Source organism: Phocoena sinus, chromosome 8, assembly GCF_008692025.1.
Source record: "Phocoena sinus isolate mPhoSin1 chromosome 8, mPhoSin1.pri, whole genome shotgun sequence".
Classification (NCBI taxonomy): Eukaryota; Metazoa; Chordata; class Mammalia; order Artiodactyla; family Phocoenidae; genus Phocoena; species Phocoena sinus.
Window position 1 is genome coordinate 73,246,035 of NC_045770.1, and position 8,755 is coordinate 73,254,789.

Genomic DNA, 8,755 nt, shown 5'->3' on the forward strand with positions numbered 1-8,755 from the left:
ACCTTTAAATAACAAGGATTACCTAGCAGGAGGTCAAATAACTACTATACCTATGGAGGGGTGATGAATGCAAACAGTATTTCAAGATACCTGCAAAAACTAAAACGTGATATAGCAACGTCTGAGATTCCTCTTGGTGACAAAGTTGCTTGTACTGCAGCTAAGACTTCTGTGATTTCATGCCTATATGCATAATGGATGGAAGCGCCGCATTTTAGTTAAAACCTGATGAAATCAGTATGTCATTTTTCCTATACAAGTTCAGGCATGCTATGAACTTCTTACAGGTCCTCTAGGGGTTTCATGGACCCTGATTTAAAATGCTAGCATCAGAGTCTTCCTTCCTTTCTTTCTCTCTTTCTTTCTTTCTTTCTTTCTTTCTTTCTTTCTTTCTTTCTTTCTTTCTTTCTTCCTTCCTTCCTTCCTTCCTTCCTTCCTTCCTTCCTTCCTTCCTTCCTTCCTTCCTTCCTCCCTCCCTCCCTCCCTCCCTCCCTCCCTCCCTCCCTCCCTTCCTTCCTTTCCAAATTTTATATAGTAGACATGCATTACTTCTACAACGTATACAATAATCAGGGAACTTTAAAATTAAATAAGCAAACGGAGAAAGTAAATATGATTCAGACTTTTTTGATTACTTGTACTCCTAAATATCATATCATTTAATCCTCAGGTTAATTCTGTGGGAGAGGTGCTGTTATTGTAGCCATTTTGCAAATGAAGACATTGAAGCTGAGAGAGGTTAGGAGACTTGTGCAAGGTCACACAACCAGTTAATGATGGAGCCAGAATTCAAACCTAGGTCTGTCTTTCCAAGAGCCCAGCCTCAACCTGTTCCAGTCTAATGATGAGTGAGTTGAATGTTGTGTTTGCATGTTCTGTTTATTGTAGCTGTTGTGAAGTAATCTCAATGTGTACATTTCTCTTGCTGAAGTACAGCTGCCTCTGATTAAATGCTATCTGTACAATTCTTGGGAAATTGATGGTACCCTGGGCTCAGAAAGAGAAAGCTGGGAGTTTCATGTCTGCTGATGGCTTGAGGAGGGACATCCTCTTTCCCCAGATGTTCTATCAGTTCTCCTCTGGGGGTCTGGAGGCACCTCAACTTGAGCTTCAGGTGGGATGCTTTCCTCTGAGCAGTGACCATGGAAAGGCCTGGCTAAACTGGGACTCAAACAGAACAGAAGGGGCTTCCGTTCCAGTTGGGAAGCGTGGGGTGGTGTCTGCAGCCTGGGGGTGGGTCACCAGCAAATAGGAGAAGGTTTGGATAACCAGTGGACACTGGAGGGTAGCATCGAATCAGGATTACAGAGGGGCTCTGGGTCTGGTTAACGTCCGATGAGCCCACTGGGAGTTTCTTCTTTTTTTTCAGATTTATTGATTTTATTATTTTTTAACATCTGTATTGGAGTATAATTGCTTTACAGTGTTGTGTTAGTTTCTGCTGTATAACAAAGTGAGTCAGCTATATGCATACATACATCCCCATATCCCCTCCCTCTTGCGTCTCCCTCCCACCCTCCCTATCCCACCCCTCTAGGTGGTCACAAAGCACCGAGCTGATCTCCCTGTGCTATGCGGCTGCTTCCCACTAGCTATCTATCTTACATTTGGTAGTGTATATGTGTCCATGCTATTCTCTCACGTCGTCGCAGCTTCCCCTTCCCCCTCCCCGTGTCCTCAAGTCCATTCTCTACGTCTGCGTCTTTATTCCTATCGTGCCCCTAGGTTCGTGAGAGCCATTTTTTTTTAGATTCCATATATATGTGTTAGCAGACGGTATTTGTCTTTCTCTTTCTGACTTACTTCACTCTGTATGACAGACTCTAGGTCCACCCACCTCACTACAAATGACCCACCGGGAGTTTCTTCTTGGAGGAGTGGATGCTCCTGTGGGACCGCACTGGGGAGGGACAGTCCCTTTAATGACTCTGAAAGGCATGTCCTTCTACAAAGGGACAGCATAATGTGGTGCTGACGGATGTGGGCTCTGGAGCCGGCTTGCTTGTGCTTAAATCCTGCTCTGCCATTTATTGGGTGTGTAACTTTGGGCGAGTTATTTAAGCTTTCTGTGCCTCAGTTTCTCCATGCGGTTGATAGAAAGACTGAATGAATTAATACAAGTTAGGTACTGTTTCAATCATCTATTGCTGCAAAACAAACCACCCCAAACAGCAACGAGGTATGTGCTCATGACTCTGCGGTCAAGGCAGGGCCCTATGGGGAACAATTTTCTTCTCCATGGGATGTCGGCTGGCGCAGTTCAGATGAGGCTGGATGACCAAGAAGTCTTCTTCAAATGTATGGTAGCTCAGCTGGGGCCTGGCTGGGCCTCCCTCTCCAGCAGGTAGTCAGGGTGTTTTTACATGGTGACTCAGGGCTATAAGAGAATAAGTATCGGGCTTCCCTGGTGGCGCAGTGGTTGAGAGTCCGCCTGCCGATGCAGAGGACACGGGTTCGTGCCCCGGTCTGGGAAGATCCCACATGCCGCGGAGCGGCTGGGCCCGTGAGCCATGGCCGCTGAGCCTGCGCGTCCGGAGCCTGTCCTCCGCAACGGGAGAGGCCACAACAGTGAGAGGCCCGCGTAACGCATAAAAAAAAAAAAAAAAAAAGAGAATAAGTATCAAAGCTACCAGCCTCTTAGGCCTAGGCTAGGAGCTGGCTCAGCGTTACTTCCACCACATTCTATGAGTCAAAGCACGTTACTAGGCCAGATCATCCTCAAGAAGAAAAGAAAGAAGCTCTACTTATTTTTTTTTTTTTTTTTTTTTTTTTTTTGCAGTACGCGGGCCTCTCACTGTCGTGGCCTCTCCCGTTGCAGAGCACAGGCTGTGGATGCGCAGGCTCAGCGGCCATGGCTCACGGGCCCAGCCGCTCTGCGGCATGTGGGAATCTTCCCGGACCGGGGCCCGAACCCGTGTCCCCTGCATCGGCAGGCGGACTCTCAACCACTGCGCCACCAGGGAAACCTGAAGCTCTACTTCTTGATGGGAGTAATGACGTACTCCAGTGATGGGAGGAATTATTGGTGGCCATGTTTGCAAACAATCCATCAGGGGTAGAACAGAGGAAACCCTCTGTAAATGGTAAATACTATCACAGCTGACCAGACCGAAGCTGAGACACTACAGAGATTGTCCCAAGATCACACAGCTGGTAAGGTTAGAGCTGGTATTTAAACCGAAGCCTTTTTGAATCCAGAACACATTCACTTATCACATCATCATTATAAGCTGTGTGTCCTTGGCCAAGTCATTTAAACTCTCTGAGCCTTTCTTTCCTCGTGTGATTTCCGATGGATATAATAAAGACAACTACCACATAGAATTATTTTGCAGACTAAATAAGGAAATGCCCCACCCAGAAAGCGTCTTATAACATATGAAGAATATAGGAGCACGAATTATTTTGAGATACTAATTTGAATATCATTCTTTCAGAATTTGTCTCCTGCTGGTAGAATCCAGATTCATGTTTACCTCCTTTGACACTAGTGGTAAACTAGGGTGGCTACGGGTGGCTGACAGGAGGGGTTATATAGTGCGTAACCAACAAGCAGTAGCGATTTCCAGGTCTTTGGGAAGCAGCCATTGACGTGAATGTTAAACCACTCTTGTCTGATCACTAAGGAAACTCCCAAGAACCTATTTCTATGAAAGATGACTCTGGTGGCAGGAAGCTGCTTTCTTTTGAAACCTCTGGCCCTCTCCCTTTCCCAGGGCCAGTCTGGGGTTTGTGCTGTCCCCTCTGGTGAGTCTCCAGAGCCCCCTCTCAGTAGACCACCCTGTGCCGGAAGTCTGTCAGCCCTTTGGAGGGCAGACGGACAGAGAGCCCTCCGACCCTGCCTGTACTACCTGGAGTCTCCAGTTCTTCAATTACCTCTCCGTTAGCCATTCCCCTCACATGCCCGATCAGCTCTAGCTGCAGGGACCAGAAGCTGTGCTTTTATTACATTTCATCCTCATCAAGATTGCATTTGGTGGTTTTCCCAGTTATGGCTTCCTAATTAGCTCTTTGTTGAAGCTGTTTTTTATTGCTTTGCTCAGAGTCAGTGGTAAAGTAGCCCCCACTTTTTGATGGTTCGGCCTCCTTTGGTTATTCTCCACCACCTCCTCCGCCCTCCCCCAAAAGAAGAAGGATGTGCTTCCTGAGACATTGGACATCTAATCACAAGCTTTAGAAAACTCTGAGATTCCCAGATTATCAGCTATGCAGACATCTGCTTCCTGCTGCAGGAAAACAACCTCTCCTTGGCTGGGAGAGACCAGGAGCGTGGGCTTTGGAGTCAAACTTTCTGGGTTCAAACCTTGGCCCTGCTATTTGCCAGCTATGTCATCTCAGGCATATGAATCGGGTTCTCTGAGCCTCAGAAGCATCTTCAGTGTCACAATGAGAAGTATAAGTACATAGTACAGAGATCTCGCCGCGAAGCTCCACAGAGGTCATCAATATGCCCTCACCAACATCATCAGCTGTTATTGTATTCTGAGGATAAAATGAGATACTTTGAAAGAATGTCAGCATATAGAAATCTCTGAGGTGCTATGCAAATATTGGTTTTTATGATTATCAAGAATAGTTCACTGTATGGCCTTGGATAAGTCACTTTATCTTTCTGGATATCTGGACTAAAGAATGGGTTGCAAACTCCGATGCCTTCAGGAGCCAGAGAAGAGTACTGGAAAAGAATAAAGTAGACTGGATAGAAGAAATGTTACGTTAATAGGTATTATGGTTTTTTAAAAAGTGCATTGCGAGGAAGGGTCCAAAGTAAATCAGTTTGGGGAGCTGGCTTAAACAAAATTGAGTCTCTTTCTGCAGGACTGCTCAGTGCCTTTTAAATGCCACCTGCACAGTGAATTTCTAAGGGAAGGAGAGCATATGTGGATAGTATTTCCAAACTTCTCTGACCACAGACCCCTGTTTTCCACAAAGACTGGTGTTCTACTGAATGCACCTGGTAAATTATCGGGCTGATGATCTCAAGCATTCCTTCCAATTCTGAAATTTAGCCTTCCATTCTGCTTGGGTCTCTACAGTTAGAAAGAGGAATTTCTGAGATGATAAAATACAGAATGTGTGGTTTTCTCCCTTTAAGTCTTGATTTTCACCAAGATTACAACTAATTCTATTCCTATGACGGCTCGGTGTGGTCAGCTGTCAGTGAGACGCACGTCTGGGTGTCACTGGTCCTACCCAAGCTGAACTTTCCTTAGAGACAATCAGTGATGGAGGAGTCGGGTGGGAGGCCAGGGAGGGAGGACAGTGCTGGGGCCTATCTGTTATTTAGGGAAAACCAGAAAATTGTCTGGACCTAGAATTTGGCATATAACACATGTGAGCTTCTGAAGTCCAAGGCTGGCAGCAAAGGCCATTTGAGGCTGGCCTTTGCCTTTCTGAGTTCTAATATCTTGAATGAGTTTCTCCCCTTCAGTGGAGAGAAAAGTTAAAATCAGGAACATTTTGTGAGCACCTACTATTACCAGGCATCTGTAAGTTACTTAATCATCTTCATCAACCTGTTTAATTTACATATATGTTGGGGGAGTCTCTGAGATCTCAGTTAAATTGCTGTGAACCCCAAATCCCATAGTCTGTGGATAGCTAAAGCCCTTCGTAAGGTTTCTGCTTCTTATCCCTCTTGGGCACTAAGTTCCTTAAGTGGGACCTCTGCCCTGCAACTTCTGTGAACTCCCTTGTGTCTTAGAGAGGGTAAGTGACTCGGTCAGGATCTCACAGCCTGCAAGTCCGGCTCAGTCATGCTTGGCACTGAGCCCTGCCTAACTCGAGAGGCCTGTCCCCTGCCCTAGGCTGCTGTCCCTCGGGGGAGGATGAAGATGAGGGCTGAGATCTGGGACATGTCTCCATTCCAGTCTTCCCTTCTCTCCTGCCCTCACCCTGGGTCCGGGGGCCACCCAATCCAGAGATGCAGGCATCAAGCCTCCAAAAGTGATAGCTTCATGCCTTCGTACTTCATTTCATTTAATCTTCCAACCATTTCCCTGACAGTGGTAATATACCCATTTTACAGATATCCTTATAGAGGTTAACTAGTAAAAATAACAAAAACCACCACAACAACTGATATTTATGGAGCTCACACTATGTGCCAAGCATTATCTATATTGTCTTTATTTTCACATGCCTTTATAGGAAATCCAGCGCCTTCTAGTGGGGAGACTTATCATGACTGTGACCAAGTTATGCCCAGCCCCCAACCCTTTGGGGTCAGATCCCCTCTTGGAAGGTGGCAAGGCCTGTTGATAATCAAAGTGATCCCTGGGGCCTCCCCACAAGCTTTTGGGGCATCTCCGGGGTCAAGGTATCTTCTAAAGCAAGACAAAACCTTTACAATAGCCACCCTCTTTAAGACGTGGGCTGGGTCTTCACTTAACCTCTTTGACCCTTACTGAATTATTTTTTCTTTTTCAGTTTCAAGTTTTGGTGGCCCTGGAGCTTGGGTGGGGTTTGGGCACTATATCAGCAACAGGATAGAATTCTAAGATATTTGGCTAGGGATTAGGTCTGCCCAGAGCTGGATGATCTAATAAATCAGAGTCCAGGAAGGAGGGGACTGTGTAAAGCAAAGTCCAATACCTCATTTACAAAGAGGGGAAAGGAGGCCCAGAGCTGGTAGGGATTCAACCAGCACCATAGCAATGGTTCTGGGGTTAGAGCCCAGGCTGTTCGTCTTTTGAGCTATCGATTTGCTTTACTCAGAGCCAACAAGACAGAGCTGCTTCATAATCAAGTTGTGACTCAGAGCCAACCATACGGTGGGATGGTGGGATGTCAAGGAATCACCGACCTTCCATCTATTCTCTGGCCATCTATCTAATCCTATGAGTTTGCCCTGGGTCCTGAAATAGCATCACCCTTAAAACTTGGAGTAGAATCTGCTGTCTTACCTACCTGGGGAAGGTATTAACAGTGTTAACAGGAAAGCCCTAATTAACGTAACTTCTTGACTCATCGGAGACGTTGGACAGTTACGTTTGACTGCTTGGAGAACTGGCAGGAAGCCAAAAGCCATAAAAAGGTTTGGAGTATGAGCACATAGAATTTTCAAAACTTAGAGAAGATCTCAAATCTTTTCATTGCTTAGATGGATAAACCAAGATCAGGAGAAGGGACTTTTCCAAGAACTCCTAAATGACAGGGCAGGGCCCACCCAGCTCTCTATCACTTCCCCAGGCTCTCCCCTCGCAGGCAGCTCTCCTGGTGGAGCGCTGAGCTGGGGGCCAGGATTCTGGGTAGATTCTACAGATAACCAGAGGCGAAGGTAGAATTTCGTCACAGTCCCCTCTTGACACAGAGGGAACTTTACAGACCATTTTTCTGCCTGTAACAACCATAAATTAAAATGACCTCCTTGGTTGGTATTTGAGCCCTTAGAGGGGGATGCAGCCTAGAGTCCTTCTCAGAATTCACCAATTTGCTTGTTAAAATGCAAATTCCTGGGCTTTACGCAAGGCCCACTGAATCCAGGCCTATGGAAACAGGGCCCTAGAACCTGCATTTTCACCCTGGCTGATTGGCATGCACCCTGACACTGGAGAACCACCACTACAGTGGAACACGGGCCCTGGAGTCAGGCTTCCCTGGATTTGAACCCCAGCTCTGCCAGTTACCAAATGTATGACCTCAGCACGCCTGAGCTTTGGGTTTCTCCTCTGTAACATGGGGAGACCAATAATAATAATTCCCTCACAGGGTTATCGAGAGTTTAGGGAGGTAGAGCAGGTAAAGTACTTGGCAGCTGTCAAGGGCTTAATAAATATTAGCAGCTACTCTGATATCATTCTTTAGAGACAGTCTCTGTTTTCACCTGTCCACATGGAGGCCATTTGGGGCCCTAGGGGTCCTGGGAGCAGGTCCCGACTCTTCCCTGCCCCACTCCTCCCAGCCGGGATGTGCTGGTGTAATAAGAAGTCTGGCTCACCCACTGTGGCTGGGGTCTTGGTGGGTGCAGGGACAGTGGCCACCTGCAGGGGGCGACATGCACACATTTCAGAGCACAGCCTGCTGGGACCCTTGAGGATGGGGGCTGTCTCTGCCGAGAATGGGTTGAGGCTGGGATCAGCATTTGTTCTCAAATCTTCCTCCCACTGTGGAGAGGAACGTCTCGGGATGGTCACAAGACAGGGTACTGCTTTTCCTCTCGTTGCTCGAAAAGCGAGGGCCCGAGCGGGCTTGATGCTGAGTCTCTCCCCTGAGGCCTCAGAAAAGTGCCTCCTTAGCTGTTGATTTTATTTTCACCACCCAGTTTGGCCCCGGCAGCCCCTCAGCAGTGCACCGCCTGCGGTACCTTTCTAAGGAGACTCTTGGCAGGGCCAGGATCTGGGCCTCGTGCGCTTTTTCCATCTGAAGTAGCAAGAACTGTGTGAGGAGGCTCGCCCTACTTAGCCAGCTTTCTTACCCTCGGAGTCAGGGTGGTGGGTGAGGGGTACAGACCTGCCCTCTGATCCGGAGCTAAGAGCTAGTGCCCTTGCTGCCATCCCCTGTGAGTCGAGGGCTGAGGAAGCCGATCACCATTGCTTGAGCACCTGCTCTGTGCTCTTCTGTAGCTCGTGAGCATTCTACAGAGGTGAATCTGAGGCTCAGAGAGGTAAGGTGACTTTCCCAGAGCCACACAGCTGGTGAGCAAAGATAACAGTGCCATGGGCCACCAACTGAGAGCCTAGGACATTGCCGGGCGTAATGGCAGTCATATCACATATGGTCAGTCCTACATCAACCATATCTGTAAACCCCAGTT